Genomic DNA, 17,252 nt, shown 5'->3' on the forward strand with positions numbered 1-17,252 from the left:
TCAAATATATTTCTGTCTTTTAATTTTTGTAGCACTGAATCTAAAGAAACATGTTCTTTCTTTTCGCGCATTTTATATATTGTCTCACGGATTTCAAATTTGCAACCTTCGGGAAGATCTATAGTCTTTGGTTGTCGGCGAGATTTATATTGTGCGACATTTTGTTCACTTTGTCCACTTTTTTTTTGCTTTAGTTTTGTTTCACTTTAGTTTTGTTGTCTATATCTAAAACACGTCTCGGCATTTTTGGCTTCAATAAACAAGTACACTACATTAAACTCTCTTTTCACAGGAAACACCTCTCTTCACCGGAAACCTCCATACGAACGGTTTTTAAAACTAAAATCAGTCGGCGATATATGCAACTCTATGTAAATTTTCGTTACTTTTTAATATCTATAACGACTCGGTACTTTAACTATCAATAGCCGGTATGTTATACCCGTTACTTTCGGAACGTTTAGAGTACATCCACTCAAAGCAAACAAATATTTAAAGCTAAATATGTATTATATAGATTCTTTTTCTGGTTTCTGAACCATCGTTCTGCCAATTTCTTTTCATTTATATTAAAAATAGTACATTTATTTTTATTACAGTTGTAGTACCTAATAAAGTAATAAAATAGTGTAATATCAAAGAAACCCGGCACGCCTCTTTGGTGTATACATTTCACCGAAATCCAACCCAAATGTCTGATGAACACATTTACGTAAAAATGAGCGTTAGGTAAAAGTTTTTGTTATTTTCGGATTAAATTTCACAATAAATTTTGCGTCTATCTGAACATCTATTAACTGAAATAATTTTAGTTCAGATGTCATACTAACAGTAGACCCTTTTTATTGGAATAATAATTAGACCAATTTACTTTCATACTTCTATTTGCACAGTAAAATATTCGTTGTCGCAATAATCCCAAACAGTCGTATATTCGTCGAATGGAGTATATATAATGTGTCTTACAGTTGACAACGAGTTGATCAAATGCTGCCAATTTGTCGATCTGTTTCCGTTCTACACTATTTTGCACATTGTCGAATCGCAAACATTGCAACAAAATGGAATATCTTTGTTGCGACATTGTTGTTTGAATAAGATTAATACCGCTTTCATTAGAGCTATAACAGCTTTGATTTCTATTTTGTCAGTCTCTTTAACTAAATACTGATGTCGTGCATCATACCGTGGGGCTTTCGTCGCTAATTTTACATTTGTATAGTCAACAATGTCATCTAACATCTCTTCTGTAAAGAATAACAACCAACAATCAAGAACACTCTGCTTTCTTCGTGCTATTCCTTTTACACCAGGTAAATATGTAATTAGATTGTTAAACCTTATTCTCACTTTTTTGTTTTTTGGAAGCTTGAACCACTTTGATTTGTCTTTATCTAAAAAGTATCTCTTACCATTATTTTTACTACCACTTTCTGAACCACTTGAAATTTCACTTTCTTTTTCAGCCTCCACATCTTCAGAATCCTCCCTTTTGTGTGCTGTCTCTCCTTGAACCCCTTGAGCGCTAGAGGCGCTAATTATAATTATAATACCTGGGGCATTTTAAATCATTTGTAAAGTGGAAGTTTAAAGTCTCAAATTTGTTGTCAAAAATTCAAAAACGAAATTCTCATGATAATCGTAGAAAATAGCAAAAATCGCACAGCGATTATTTATTTAACTCCTTTATAGAAACTGACTTTATCTGCGACAAAATGCAAAAATTGCATAAAAAGCTGCCACTCTTCACCTTCAAAATGCATTTTGATTTTTGTCGATAGTACATTCTGATCAAAAGGTATTGAATTTTCACCATCGAGTTAGTTTATATAAAACTGATTACGCGTGCGTGACTGACATTCAAAATCGCTGATCGTTTTAAGTGTTGTTTTCGGGAGAAGGGTTTATTCTACACAAAAAGTGCCAATAAATATTTTTGTTCAAAATTATCTCAGCTACATTTTTTACTTAAAATATTTTATTCTACGATATACAGATTCCTGGTACAGTAGACTCGCGATTATCCGAGTCCCGATTAACCGAGCCTCTAGATTAACCGAGGTAGTAATTGAAAAGAACAAATTATGTAATAAATTAGCTTAAGAGTGATATCAAGTAAAAGCATTGCACCGGTTGTTGGTATGCTGAAGAGATGAGTCACTAGCGAGTGTTACTGTTTTAGCCACTGTGCTTCTACTGGCCGGTCACCAGCCACTCCTCCACCCGTCAGTTTGAGTCATAACAGCTAGCTGTTCGGTTCGTCCCACTGTAAGCTCTTACAAGTTCATTGTCTTCTCTTTGTGTAGTTTTTAGGTAACTTGAAGTGCAATATAAGTTTAAAATGTTAACGAGTTGTGCTTTCTTTAGAAACAAAATTAAGTGCTATTAAACGCTTGGATAAGGGCGAGTCATTAACTAAAGTTGCTGCTGGCCTAGGTGTTGGAGAAGTGACTGTGAGAGATTAGAGACGTAAACGGAAAGATATGGAACAATCGGTTAATACAAGTGTGAGTGGTGGAAGTAATTTGTTGCGGAAAACAACGAAGAAAGGAGAATACAAACAGACCTCTGAAGCCTTATTTTTATGGTTTTTTAATCTTCGAGGGTTGGGAATTCCAAATAGCGGACCCATGCTTTAAGCTAAGGCTGTCGAATTTCATAAACGGTTTAAGGATGGCGAGGAAAATTTTACTGCAAGTGATGGTTGGTTCGACAGATGGAAGAAGAGGTATGGCATCCGACAACTAAACATTTCGGGTGAAACAGTTTCGGCCGATTCATCTGAACTTGAGCCGTTTAATTTAAAATTAAGAGATCTCATTTAAGAGATCTTAAATCTTCATTTATGACGAAACCGATCTCAATTTCATAATGCTTTCAACGAAAACACTGGCAGCTCAAAGTAAAAAGACTGCGCGTGGATACAAAAAAAGCAAAGAACGAGTAACTCTTTTGATGTGTAGCATTTCTTCTGGATCTTTAAAATTAAGACCATTGAAAAATCGAAGAATCCAAGGACTTTTCAACGTAGTGCGTGGATCGATTGCCAAATTTTTAAAGATTGGTTTTTTGACGAACCTACTAAAAAAGAAAAACCTACCAAGAAAAGCTATTTTTCTTTTGGACAACGCGCCATCTCATCCAGATGCAAGTTTGTTGGCTAGCGGTGATACTAAAGACACTAAAGCTGTTTTCTTGCCAACAAACGTCACATCTCTTATTCAACCTCTGGACCAAGGAATTTTAGAGGCTATGAAACGGAACTATTGTCGATGCCTTCTCCAAGTGTTGCTGACCTGCTTGGACGAGGAAATGACTGTGACAGCAGCCCTTTAAAAGATCACCGGGTAGAATGTGTCTTACTGGATAGCTTCAGCGTGGAATGATGTGAGAGTAACAACTTTGCAAAAGTCATGGCGAAAGCTTTTTCAAATTGAAGCGAAAAGTTATGGAAAAGATAACAATGACTGCATTGCTGAAATAGTAGACCTCGCTAATCAGTTACCAACGAAACTGCCGATAAATAATGAAGACGTCAACGAGTGGATTATGATTACAACGAGTGATTATGAAAGATTATCAAATGAAACTGACTGATGATGCAATCGCCGACATGGCTATCAACCCACACAATGTCACTGCGGATGACACAGATGAGATAATCGAGAAAATATCTCATTCCGTAGGATTGATGGCGATTGGAGCTGCCCTTGCCTGCATTCAGCAACAGCAAGAGTCAAACGCTACCGACGTCCTTCATCTTCAGTGTTGGTAAAACGTCGCAGCCTTAAAACGAGGCCAGAAGTTGACGCAGAAATCGATCAAAGACTTTTTTAAAACATGAAGATGATCCAGTACGTAATTGTTTTCCTATCTATATATTTGAACTATGTACTCGCATACAGGTTAACAACTTCAATTATTGTACATAATAATCGAATTACATACGTTATAACTTTTAAATTTTTTGTTTTTATTAAGCAACCAATTCGAGGTTATCCAAGTTTTTCGGTATCCGAGGTATGGTCCGCGTTCCCAATTAGCTCCGATAATCGCAAGTCTACTGTAAATCCATTTTTTCCGTTTTCCTATTCGGCTTGTTCCTATGATTTTTAGAGGGTATATAGTCAATTTGGTAGAGTGTCTGAAAGTATTAATGGTATGTGTGTGTATTGTTGTGCATCAGTATATAACTTTCTCCCAATTTTGTCATTATCATCATCGTTGACTCGACAATCCTCTGTTGGACTGCTCTAAAATTAGTCGCTATTAAATATACAAATATGATTCAAATATTCAGAAGATTTAATCATAATCTAAAAAAGTGCAATACATTTTTAATAAACTATGATTTATTTATCCCGCTGTAAACACTAAAAACACGATATATTATACATAAAGATAAATTAATACAGTCAAATAACAAGTTGTATCTGAAAGAGACAATAATAAAAAGAATTATGTTGTAGTAGTTAATAAAAAATTTTAAGATATTTTCTTCTTCTTATGGTGCCTATCCGTTACGGATGTTGGACACTAACATGGCTATTCTGACTTTGTTCGGCAAGTCCGGTAAAAGTCCGGTAGTCTTTAAGTTAACCATTTTCGCAGGTTATGCAGTCAGGATATTCTTCTTCGTCCTGACCTCTTTTCCCATGCACTTTACCTTGAAGTATGGTACCGTGAAGTATGGTGTTAAGATATTTAGGATGAAGATATTTGAGTATTCTCAAGAATAGCACGATCTACCTTACTTATAAGATTTTTTAACATTAAAATAAATTAATAACACTATTAATTTATTTTCTGAAGTACGGGCCATTACTTTGTTTACATATTTGTATACTAAACTGTGGAACGATATTCCTGAAGATTTTTTATTAACATTGCTTCTGCCACTGCAACTACGTTGAGAACAAGAAACCATTATTATGCACTATCACAATATAATATTACAGTTTTTATTTCAGTATTATAAATACAAATATTCGAAAAACAACAAACTTAAACAATCATACACGATCTGTCAAAACGATCATAACAATATCGCCGATGTGAGGTCGTTTTTAGTCACGTGATGCCCTCCTCATAGATTCTAACTCGATGGTTCTTACAAATGAGTCATCCTCTTCAATAAATTTTTGGACTATAGTAGTATTATTACAATGTTTAAAACTGAATTCATATTATTTAGTAATATGCATTAATTTCAAAACACACAATAAAAGTATATATCCTAAATATATTTACCCCTGATAGATAATTATTCTACATATTTCTAAATATTTTACTGAAAGAGTTGTCAACGATAAGAAACAAGCTAATCAAAGTACAAAGGTTAAAGGAATAATAGAATAGTGATTGGGAATCTCAGAGCGGAGAACTGAAGCTATAATTTTGTAATTTTAAAATTCTAAAATTCTAAAATTATTAATCTGAAATGTATTATTAACTACAATAATTAAAATTAACTAATGTAATTGCATTATAATCACTTTTTATTCAATTGAGCAATATTTGCATAATATTGTCAATTAAAATTTAATGGTTCAGCAAACAAAATTTGATAAAAAAGTTATAAATCAGTGACAAAATATGAATTTTGTTATCCATGTAGGGTCAACACACCAATTTATAGAGCGTTGACTCTAATCTGAACTTTTCGAACTTTAACAAATTGTTTCCAACATTAACTAACAATTCTCATGCTACAAAAATCCTCCGACCAATCGACATCGAACATGCAACTATCTATCTATCCCTTTTTGTCGAAATCCGTGATATTCGCATCTACCCTTATACCCTCGCTCCCCATTCACTAGCAAGCAATATAAGAAACTCCATTTTTGTATTGATTCCAATCGAATAGATATATCGAATGTGAGGCCCGGATAGAGAAATTGAGTGAGGCAGCGGCTGGAGCCCCAAAGGGCCTCGGAAGGCGGGTTTGAGACCACCCCCGCCACTCCGGCGTATCGTATGTGGATATGTGGAGGGTTTCCAGGGAGGCGGACAGCATGACAGATGGGAAAAGAGACCCTGAGACGTATTATGAGCGCTCAGAAAACTGAAAAGACGACGGGAATTTTAGATTAGGTTTTTTTGTGCGACTCTCTCAGACGCAGACCGAATTTTCGGATGGAAATTTTATGTGGGAGGGGAGTTTTCGCCAAAATAGCATTTGGGAGTGACTTTCGTTTCGGAGGAATTTCCTCTTATGTTGATTTTCTTGTATACGAAAACATGGAGAGGGAGCACTAATGAAAACGGTGATATGAAATTTTTATATTGTCAGAGCAAGCAATAACGAAATGGCAGTTACCGCAACAAACATTTTGAAACTCATCAAATAACGGTTAACAGACGTATACGCCGAAAAAATGTTTTCAAATATTCCAATGCCTGTACACATTGATCGTTATGTATTTTTTGTAAGCTTTTTACCATATTTTAAAAGCTGTCAATATTCCGCAATATACCGCAAACTTCTATATCTACTTTCGATTATAAATTTTTTAAAAAGTGGAAAGAATTTTATATATAGATAATACTTATAACCATATAGATGAAAGTATTGTGCTTCGATGAAAATTCTAATATTTTTAATTTCTATTCATTTTTTACGAAATCATCCTTATTTTCTTTTTCTTAGAATTTCCATCTTTGGATTACGTGTAGAGCTTGATTATCTAGCTTTTTTTTAGCTTACCCTTTGTAACTTTGCAAATCTTACGATATCTACGATCTTTATTAATTCGTCTGATTCGTAGTTCATTTTAATTTCCAACGTACTATGGATACAATGTGTTGGTTCAAATATTTTTCTTAGTATTTTTTTCTCAAAGATTCTCAGTTGATTCTCATTAGTGCTTAAAAGAGTTCACGTTTCACATTCATATATGACCACCGGCCTAATAACTGTTTTGTGGATCCTTATCACAGGGTCTTAAATCTTAATTCAGTAATTTGCTATACATTAACTCTTTGTGTTAACAGGGGAGTTCGACAAGGCGACGTAATGTCACCCATCAGATTTTCGCTTACCGGTAATCAACTTCGATCTGCACCGTTATCTTGCGCCTATGTAATAACAGAGTGAATACCTGTAAAAGCGAGAAAAATTTTTCACAACTTCTTGTAAAATATCGTCTTCTGATGACGATATGATTGCTTTTATTGCTTTATATTTTGTTTTGACTAAAATGAAAAGAAATAGAATTGTTAGGTATACATTTATTTAATCGTGAAAGGATAATTTATAAAATATCGTCATCTATTTCAAAATAAAAAAAAAGATAATGATGAATGATTCTTCCAATACATGCGAATGACTCAAGAGACTTTGAATATATATTTTAGCAACAGTTGCAATGCAATCTCTCACTCTTTTCTCAAATATGTCTTTCAAAACCGGCAGCAATAAGTGCCTCCTTATCTATGGTACAACCACTAAACCAGCGCTAATAAAAGCCGAAATAAACTAAATTTTCATTCCGGTAAAAGCAAGAACGCTGGTTAAAGCTGGTAACCGGCGCAGACCTGCTTTAACTGCTCGGCGCTGATTACCGGTAAGCGGAAATTTGCTTCAACTGTGTTTGTATGCTAATGGTTGGTGAAATTCATTGTTCATAGCTCTAGCTAAGAAAACAACAAGTACGGATTATAGAACCATAAGTTGGCCGTATCTATGTAAGGAATAATTGTGAACAGTGAAGTCATCAATCATTTGCGATATGCGGACGACACAGTACTCCTAACTAACAGTACTCCTAAAATACTCGTAATAAATAAACAACAGAATATAAGACCGTCTATATATGTAAATAGTACCAAACTTGAGCACGTTGATCAAATTAGTTACCTTGGATATCAGTTGCATTGTAACGCAGAGAGTCACGGTGAAATTAGATCCAGAATTGAGCAGGCCAGAGCCGCTTTTAGAAGGATGTCTAAGGTATTATGTAACAGAAACCCAAAATTGGCATTATAGATCATCCTACTTCTCTACTTTGTGTTCTTGGTCTTACTTTAATATGTCGCCACATCTAAATCGTCTTGAGGCTTTCGAAATGTGGTGCTACAGAAAAAAAGTTTCTTGGGTGGAGAAGACTTGAAACTCCACGATACTAGAACGTCTCAGCAGGATTATTAAGACTAAAAAAATCATTAAGAACAGAAGGCTAGGGTACTTCGAACATTGTTATAAGAGGTCCCGAAGTTGCTACGAAATATTATGCAAGGAAAAATACCAGATAAAAGAAGTCCGTGCGAATAAAGACTTCATGGTAGAAGAACTTGCGAGATTGGTATGGTATTAATACAAAAATGCTGCTTAGAATGCCAGTGAGTAAAATTAAGATAGCTATGATAGCAACCAATATTGTGAAAGGACATGGTACGTGAAGAAGATGACGTATCGTAAATATAAACATCGAGTCCAATATGTAACATCTAATTTATCTACAGATCCAAAACAGGCTGCACAACTGCAGAATCAAAAAACCAAATTAAAAATACATGCCACTCATTCTAACAGCGTTAACAAATGGGTTGCATAAATGGATTATTTGTCAAACAAATGCAAATCATGTAATCATCATCGATGAATTATGTGTAAATGATATCTGGAAAAGATTCTTACTAAAGACATCTTGATTATTTTATTATATGGCCATCATCATTCTGACTTTACAACCCTGCGTGGGTCCTAGCCTCCTCAAGAGTTTCTCTTCAGTCGTATTTATCCATCGGCTTCCTCCGCCAAGCATGTATTCCCATATTTCTCATGTCTTCATCGATGTTATCAAGAAACCTTGTTCGGGGTCTTTCTCTTCTTCTCTGACCAATGGGTCTATCAAGGAGCGTTCTTCTAGCTAGGTCATTTTGATCCATCCGCATTTCATGCCCTCTCCACCTCGGACATCCTATCTTAATATGTTTAACGATATCTGGTTCCTGGTATATTCTATAAAGTTTAAAGTTGTATCGTCTTCTCTACACTTCATTGCTCCTAGTGCTTAACCATACAATATTTTTAAAGCTATCTAATCTTTTAGTAACTAAGACTTAAGTTCCTATGTTTTAAATCTGAGCAGTAAAACGATCCAGAGACGATACGATCTATCGTTCAACTTGCTGTACAACTCAAGTTGATGCGATATTTTGAATCATAATCGTAACCTGTCTGGTACTGGAGTTCAATCAGTCGTCCGATAAGCTTAATCGTACGGAAAGTATGGTATGATTAAAAATCATACAACTCGATTTGGTAAACGATTTGTTGATACGATTTCAGCGCAGTGAGAAGTAATAGAGTGTTAAGAAATATCAGAAATTATAATAATAATTACAAACCCAATTTAACCGAGTGACAATTTATATAATTTGCCACATTATTTTGTTTTATTTAATTCGTTTTGTATAAATAGGATTTTCAGCAAAAAAGTCAAAAGTTTTGTACAAAATATTATTTGAATGTCGTATTGTCGTACAAATATCTTAACCAGATCCAAAATATGATGACGACGTAGATGCAAGTGGGAGAACATCAAGAACCGGGTAAGAGATAGAAGAGTAGAATGGAACGATCAAATAAGCCGAATAACAACAAATAGAGTAGTAAAGACGACAAGAGACGGTTCCCCAATAGGAAGATTATCACTAGGTAGACCACGAAAACGATGGAACGACAACTTGCTGGAGACACATCGAAAAACAAAGTCATGTCTACATAAAAAGAAGAAGAAAAAGAATTAAAAAAAAAACAAATGTTTCTTTGGAACTAATTGCATCTCTAATTTCTAGAATCTATAAGTAAACTAATATTAGACAATAATAGATATTTTTGGACGCAATTTATAGAAATTTGTCGAGAATATTCTCACGGAATTTTGCATCCAATGAGTATTTCAATAAACATAAACGTAACGCAATTTAACCAAATTCTTTTAAATAAATTGAACAAAGGTGTCCCTTGCTGTTTTTGCGCTATTCAATTTTTTTCTGTAGTTTTACTAAATTTTTAGTTTGTCTCCATTTCCTCGTCACAACAACGTCATTTTTTGTATCTTTCAAATCAAAATATGTTTTTGTTATATAACTTCTTTTTAATGCTCTTCTTTAAAAGGTATAAAGTGCACAGTACTAAATAACAATGTCATCTACTGTCTCATATACTTTTAACAGTAGGTTGTCCATTCGTGTATTAGTAATTCTTAAAATCTGTATGTTCTCTGGTACATAGTTTATTAAGTAAACTCATATATATGTAAATCTGAGTAATGAAGAGATCCTGAAAAACGCTCTTGAGGGTGAAATAGCTGGAATAAAGGTTAATGGAGTTCCCATTAACAACATTAGATAAGCGCACGACACTGTGATCTTAGCCGAAAATATTGAAGATCTTCAGAGATTGGTGACCAGAATAGCGGAGTATGGAAAAGAGTATGGTCTAACAATTATTGTCAAGAAGACGAAATTTATAGAATATCGAAAACTCGAGAACTATAGAATACCGAGAATCTTCTAATAAACGGAACCAAGTCGAACAAGTGGACAAATATGCATATCTGGGAACAATGACTAACTCCACAAATGATTACATTCAGGAGATCAAAATCAGAATAGAAAAGGCGAGAGCAAATTTCAACAAAATGAGAAGAGTGTTATGTACAAGGGATTTAAAATTGGAACTAAGAGTTAGGTTGGCGAGGTGCTATGTTTTTTCGACTTTATTTTATGGAATGGAATTTTGGACCTTAAATGCGACATCAATGAACAAACTGGAATCATTCGAGCTGTGGGTGTATAGAAAAATTCTGAAAATATCGTGGACAGAACAGGTCACAAAAAAAGAGGTTCTGAGAAGGATGAATAAAGAAATAGAAATTTTAAATATAATTAAAACAAGAAAATTGGAATATCTCGGACATATTACACGTGGAAAGAAATACACCTTGCTCCAACTGATTATGCAGGGAATGATCCAAGGAAAGAGAAGCATAGGGAGGCGTAGAATGTCATCGCTGCGCAATCTAAGAGAGTGGTACCGATGTACATTAATTGAACTTTTCAGAGCAGCCGCCTTAAAAGTCCGAATAGCTATGATGATTGCCGACCTCCGCCGCGAAGATGGCACTTGAAGAAGGAGATATGTAAATAGATATGTAATTTCTTACACCAAATATATTTTACTTTTTCATCTTGTTATTAATATCATCCAAAAATAACCAGCTATTACTTTTTTCAAAACGGTTGGTGCCATGATGAACAATTTGATATTGAAATAGTTGTACAACCGATCGCTTGAAACTTTTTTACGTCTGTAGGTTAAATTTTCTACGATCTGTCTTTACGATTTATCGTAGAATTTATCGTACCATCGGTAGTATAGCAAATTACATCGTCTATGACCCGTTTAAATTACTTCCATTCTATTAAATATTCTATTTAAATTAATTATATTCCTTGCACTACCAAGGAGGTATAAATATTTTTATTCATAGTTCCAGATTCAGTTTATTGTTCTTACTCGATATTGTTGACACTTGTCGCAATTTCCAAATATGTTACAGTTTGCAGTTGTGTATTTGGAATAAATTCAAACACTGGACATTATAAAGTTTCTTGGAAAACATTTTTTTTCGATATATTTTTTTATTCTCTCCAATTAAAATGACAATCTATTCAAAAATAAAGAATAGTAAGTAATCTGTTTGTTTACATAGCGTATAGGAGCCTCTTCTAGTAGAGAGTTTCTTTTCTTTATTTAGAAACTGTAATTGTTACTAATTAATTGTGAATAGGTTAATTAAAAAGTATGTAAATTAAAAGCAATAAAATATTAAAACGCAATCACAACTACATATCACATAATTAAGGTAGAATTTAAAATAGAGTTGGTTTTAGTTAAACATTAAATCTGTTCGGTAGATCATTTGGATTAAAACGTTTTAGCCTAAACACTTCATTTTTGTCATCAAATAATCATCATGTTTTACTCTTCTTACAATTTTTTTTACCGAAGGCATGTCCAGATCTTTTTCTATGGAGCAGGATTAAAGTTGCTAGCGGTGCAGCATAGCTGAATACCGTATGTCTATATGGGCTTGAGGATTGCCTTGTATATAAGCGGTTTTTTATTCAATGTTAATTTAGAGTTTTGACCAATCAACCAGTACATAAGTCTTAATTTAAACCCCAGTTGTTTTCTTTTGATAAAGATGTGCTTCTGTCAGGTTAGTTATTGGTCAAGATCGATACCTAAGTATTTTGTGTCATTCGCCTTGCTTAATTGCTTGCCAGTAATTGTGACTGGAGGGCATTCGTCTCGTTTCATTGTGAAAGTTGCATGTGTTGACTTGGTCCCATTTACTATAATTCGTCATTTTTTTAGACAAGTTTATATTTTATTTAGGTTTTCTTGTAAATTTGCTGATGCTTTTGTAGGATTAGTGTCTAGGCCAGTATTGCGGTGTCGTCTGCGAAAGGCGGAAATAAAATAGGTCCTAGTGCACATCTTTGTAAAATACCTTTTTTCATAGGGTGGAGCTGAGTGTATTTATTGTGCTGCTTTACCACGAAGAATCTATCTGATAGGTAGGATTTTACAAGAGGAAAGAAAGGATATGGCAATTGTTTCTTTATCTTATAAAATAGAAGGCAACAGAGGACCGGGAAGAAGACCCACGTCCTTGCTGAAGAATCTGAGACAATGGAGTGGAAAAACGGCAATAGAACTTTTCAGAACGGTTGCAGATAGAGTCAAATGGGCGATGTTGATCGCCAATGTCCTTAGGGATAAGGCACGTTAAGAAAAAGAAAAAGATAAAATAGTCCTTCATGCCAAATATTATCAAAGGCTTGACTGACGTCTAGGAAGGCTGCTGAGAGGTAGGATTTGCTTTTCAGCGCGTAGAAGATTTTTTTTACTATTCTGTGCACCTGCTCGATTGTCCCATACTTAAGCCTGAAGCCGAATTGGTGGTCTGAAATAGGTTTAGTTTCTTCTAAGATTGGAATTAATCTTATCAATAGAAGCTTTTCGAATACCTTTTGATAGAATAGGCAACAACTTTATAGGTCTAAAAGATTTTAGGTCTTCCGGTTTTTCCTCAGGTTTTGGTGTTAAAAAGAATATTTATTATCTTTTCTACACTTCTGATTCAATTTTAGAAGTAAAAAAAGATCTAATTTCAACATGATAAAAATACAGCAAAAGCTATTTAATATGTAATTCAAAATGATAATTTTAAGTTGTTTTCTAAATGTACTTAATCACAGAATAACATCTTATAAATCTTAATGAAAAACAAAAATATTAAAATCAATATAATCGTATCGTCATGAACGAAACAAAACTTCCTTACTTTTAAAAAGAAGTTTAATACAAAATCAATAGTTGAAAAGTTGAGAACAAGGGTATAAAGTTCGAGATTCCCATTAATGAATGGTCAGGAAGAAGAGAAAATCTTGACCTAGCCCAATTCCGTCTAATTTCACTCTTGAAAAGTACTTTCCCTTGACTTTCATTTCATCGACGGCGTTCATTATTTCCCCTCGTGACCCAGTGCGTCTCTTTAATCATCATTTGGGACGCAAGCGCCCCGTCTTCAATTAGCGACTGCCGTCTCGACGCCTAATTACCGACGGGAGCGTCCTCGGCCGCCAAGTGAACAAACCGGTTCCCATTTTCAGGTTCAAGGACGTTCCTTACTGACCTAATAATTGCGAATGTTTCACCCATCTGTAAATAATCCAGAAAGTTTAACGGTATTTTGCAAGGATTACCGCCAGCCATTGTTCTGCTCAAAACTCATTTGCATACGCTCTCATTGAAATAGCAAAAGGGAGAGTTTGCAGCACTGACGGTAACGTTTAGTATTATAACACAATTTTAATTTTTTAGCTTAACGTTATGGATATATGAAATACGGTTTTTATTTATCTCTCACCCACACACAATATGTTGTTATTATCAGCGATATTAGTCTTTAATCGTTATAAATTATCCCTAAAAATAAAATAAATCATAATTTAAATAATAAACTCCAGGGTATTTAGATAAAATTATTACTTAACTATACTAAAAATTATAATCATAAAAAAATTAATTTAAAATTTCACATTTTTTATTTAAAATTTCCCTCGTTAATTACTCATTATTAAAATACCAAAATAACAGCAGAATATTTTCGGATTTTATAATTTGACTTATAGTCTAGGCGGGATCTGTTTTGGATTGGACATTTTCCATAGGAAGCTATTTTTTTGCTGGAATCCCTTCAGGATGTGCCTAATATCGATAATCACGATATGCGCCAATCGCAAACCCTGTGCTAAATTTTTTATTTAACAAAATCTGAAAACAATTGAAAATTTCTCATTTTTTTGCTCCTATTTTCGTTTATAATTCGGAAAATATTGATCCTAGAGAAAAAATTATAAGAAGTTAAAAGTGTCGTTATTAAATTATACACAATATTTAGTTAGCTAGAAATTGAGAATTTAATGTTTATTGTTGAAAAAATAGCAATAATTGGAAAAAAAAGTACAAAAAAATGAATTTAATCCTTTAAATGTTTTCGACTTTCTAAACTTGACTTACAAGCTCCATATTCCGCCTAGAAAAACCTTTTAATATGTTTAAAACGTGTGCTAAATTTTGTTAAGATCGGTCTGATAGGTTTTGCATAATAATTTTGCAACCCAGTCTACTGGAAAAAAATTGCAAATTTTCAAATTAATAGTAGGCCCTAAATAAGGCCCTCAGATAGTTGCAAATTTTTTTACACATAAAGGGAGGCTTAAACTTTCAAACGCTTTTTGTAAAATTCAAATCGGTTTACTAGGAGAGCCTAGAAATTTTTTTAAAGTTTTAAACATTTTTTATATATATTAGGCTTATAAACAAATTGAATAACTTTACGAGCTTTAAAAATATAAATTTCAAAATTTATACACTTAAAGAACATTAAAAGTCGCTTCTTTAAAAAAAAAGATACATTCGGCTTACTGGTTGCCGAGATATTGAAGGTCAAACTTGGCATACATTTGCCGTGTAACCATAAGTGATAGAGGGCTCGTCTTTAAACAAATACCCTCGTCTTGTCAAGTACTTTTTATATGAAAAGTTTTACGTAATGCGCTTCATGGCAACATCCATAAAAAAGACAAATAAAAAACCGTTTTCGCTTAAAATGTCGCTCGGAATGCATGAGAGGTGGTGGTGTGGGACATTCACTCGAAATGTGAATCAGCGAGTTCAAAATCATAGCGCGCGCTAAAAATTGCATTATCTTGGCTTCTTGTTAACCAATTTTGCACTTTTTTTTGAATCGATATCTCGGACGACAAGAATTTCAAATATCATATTTTCAATTACCATTTTTAATTGCAAATTGGGTAATTTGCAATAAACAATTGTATGTTAAACAAGTAATTGCATTTTTTCTTCATGCATTTTTTTTGAGCTTGCAATTTATACATTGAAGTAAATTGTTACTTTTAGTAAACAAATATGTATTTATAAATTGTTAATAAATAATTTAAATTGTTAAAACAAAGGCGAACAAAAAAAAATTTTTAAAAATGTTTAAAACTTTAAAAAATTTTCTAGGCTCTCCTAGTGAACCGATTTGAATTTTACAAAAAGCGCTTGAAAGTTTGAGCCTTTCTTTATATCTAAAAAAAATTGCAACTATCTGAAAGCCCTATTTAAGGCCTACTATAAATTAGAAAATTTGCGATTTTTTTCCAGTAGGCTGGGTTGCAAAATTATTATGCAAAACCTATCCGACCGATCTTAACAAAATTTAGCACACGTTTTAAACATATTAAAAAGTTTTTCTAGGCGGAATATGGTGCTTGTAAGTCAAATTTAGAAAGTCGAAAACATTTAAAGGATTAACTTCATTTTTTTGTACTTTTTTTCCAATTATTGCTATTTTTTCAACAATAAACATTAAATTTTTAATTTCTAGCTAAGAAAATATTGTGTAAAATTGAATAACGAAACTTTTAACTTCTTATAATTTTTTCTCTAGGATCAATATTTTTCGAATTATAAACGAAAATAGGAGCAAAAAAATGAGAAATTTTCAATTGTTTTCAGATTTTGTTAAATAAAAAATTTAGCACAGGGTTTGCGATTGGCGCATATCGTGATTATCGATATTAGGCACATCCTCAAGAGATTCCAGCAAAAAAATAGCTTCCTATGGAAAATGTCCATTATGGTCTGAATTTCTACAGATCCCGCCTAGTATATTACTGTACGATTGCAGCAAGTCCAATTTCTATAATATACAGGATGTTCCCGAAAATAGTGCTTTCGCCACTAATCCAATAATCAACATATCATGGTACTCACGAATCGAAAACATTTTCGCGGTGTAGTTCAAAAAATTTGTTTACTAAAGTTGTAACTGTCTACATTTACATTATCGTACTGCACGAAGTTGACAGATTTCTTTTTGCATACCAAAATGTATTTTCGTTTTTCGGCCAAACGGTTAAATTTAGAAAAGAATGTTATAAGACTTTTTTGCTCTAAATGGCGCCTTCTACCTATACTTTTAAGGAAAGCACTATTTTTGGGGACACCCTATATAAATATAAAAACTCTTAAAATGGAGGAGCCAAACAGTAGTAAAAATAGTAATCATCCCATATCACAACAAAACTATTCTCAGCAAAATGCTTTATAAAGCTACTCATTTATCACATTCCAAAACCAGTTTCCATCCAAGGTACAAGTTATAGTTTTTTGTAAATTAAAGAGTACTCTACAAAATTATCTCATTCCTTTAGGCACCATTGTTCAACCAAAACACATTATCTTCTCTAGTCGTTTATCTAACAATAAAATATGTATCTACCTATCTAACAAGCACATGCACAGTAGATGAATGAATAAATAACTATGGTCACATCAAAATAAAAACAACCATTGTTTCTGCAAGACGACTTATAACTTCATCCGAGAGATTGATTTTGTCTGACGTAAGCCCGACAATTGCGCACGATATTTCACATTCAAAAATTACAAACAATTGGCCTAAATATTTTATTTTTATCCTCTATATCATTCCTAAAGATTAACGCTTGTTTTCCAGAGTATATCCATATCTTAAGTTTCAAACGCCAAGTCTTCTTCTTCTTCATGTACCATGTCCTTTCAGAACGTTGATTACCATCATAGCTATCTTAATTTTATTCACGGCCACCCTAAATAGCATGCTTATATCAACACC

This window comes from Diabrotica undecimpunctata, chromosome 3, assembly GCF_040954645.1.
Source record: "Diabrotica undecimpunctata isolate CICGRU chromosome 3, icDiaUnde3, whole genome shotgun sequence".
NCBI lineage: Eukaryota > Metazoa > Arthropoda > Insecta > Coleoptera > Chrysomelidae > Diabrotica > Diabrotica undecimpunctata.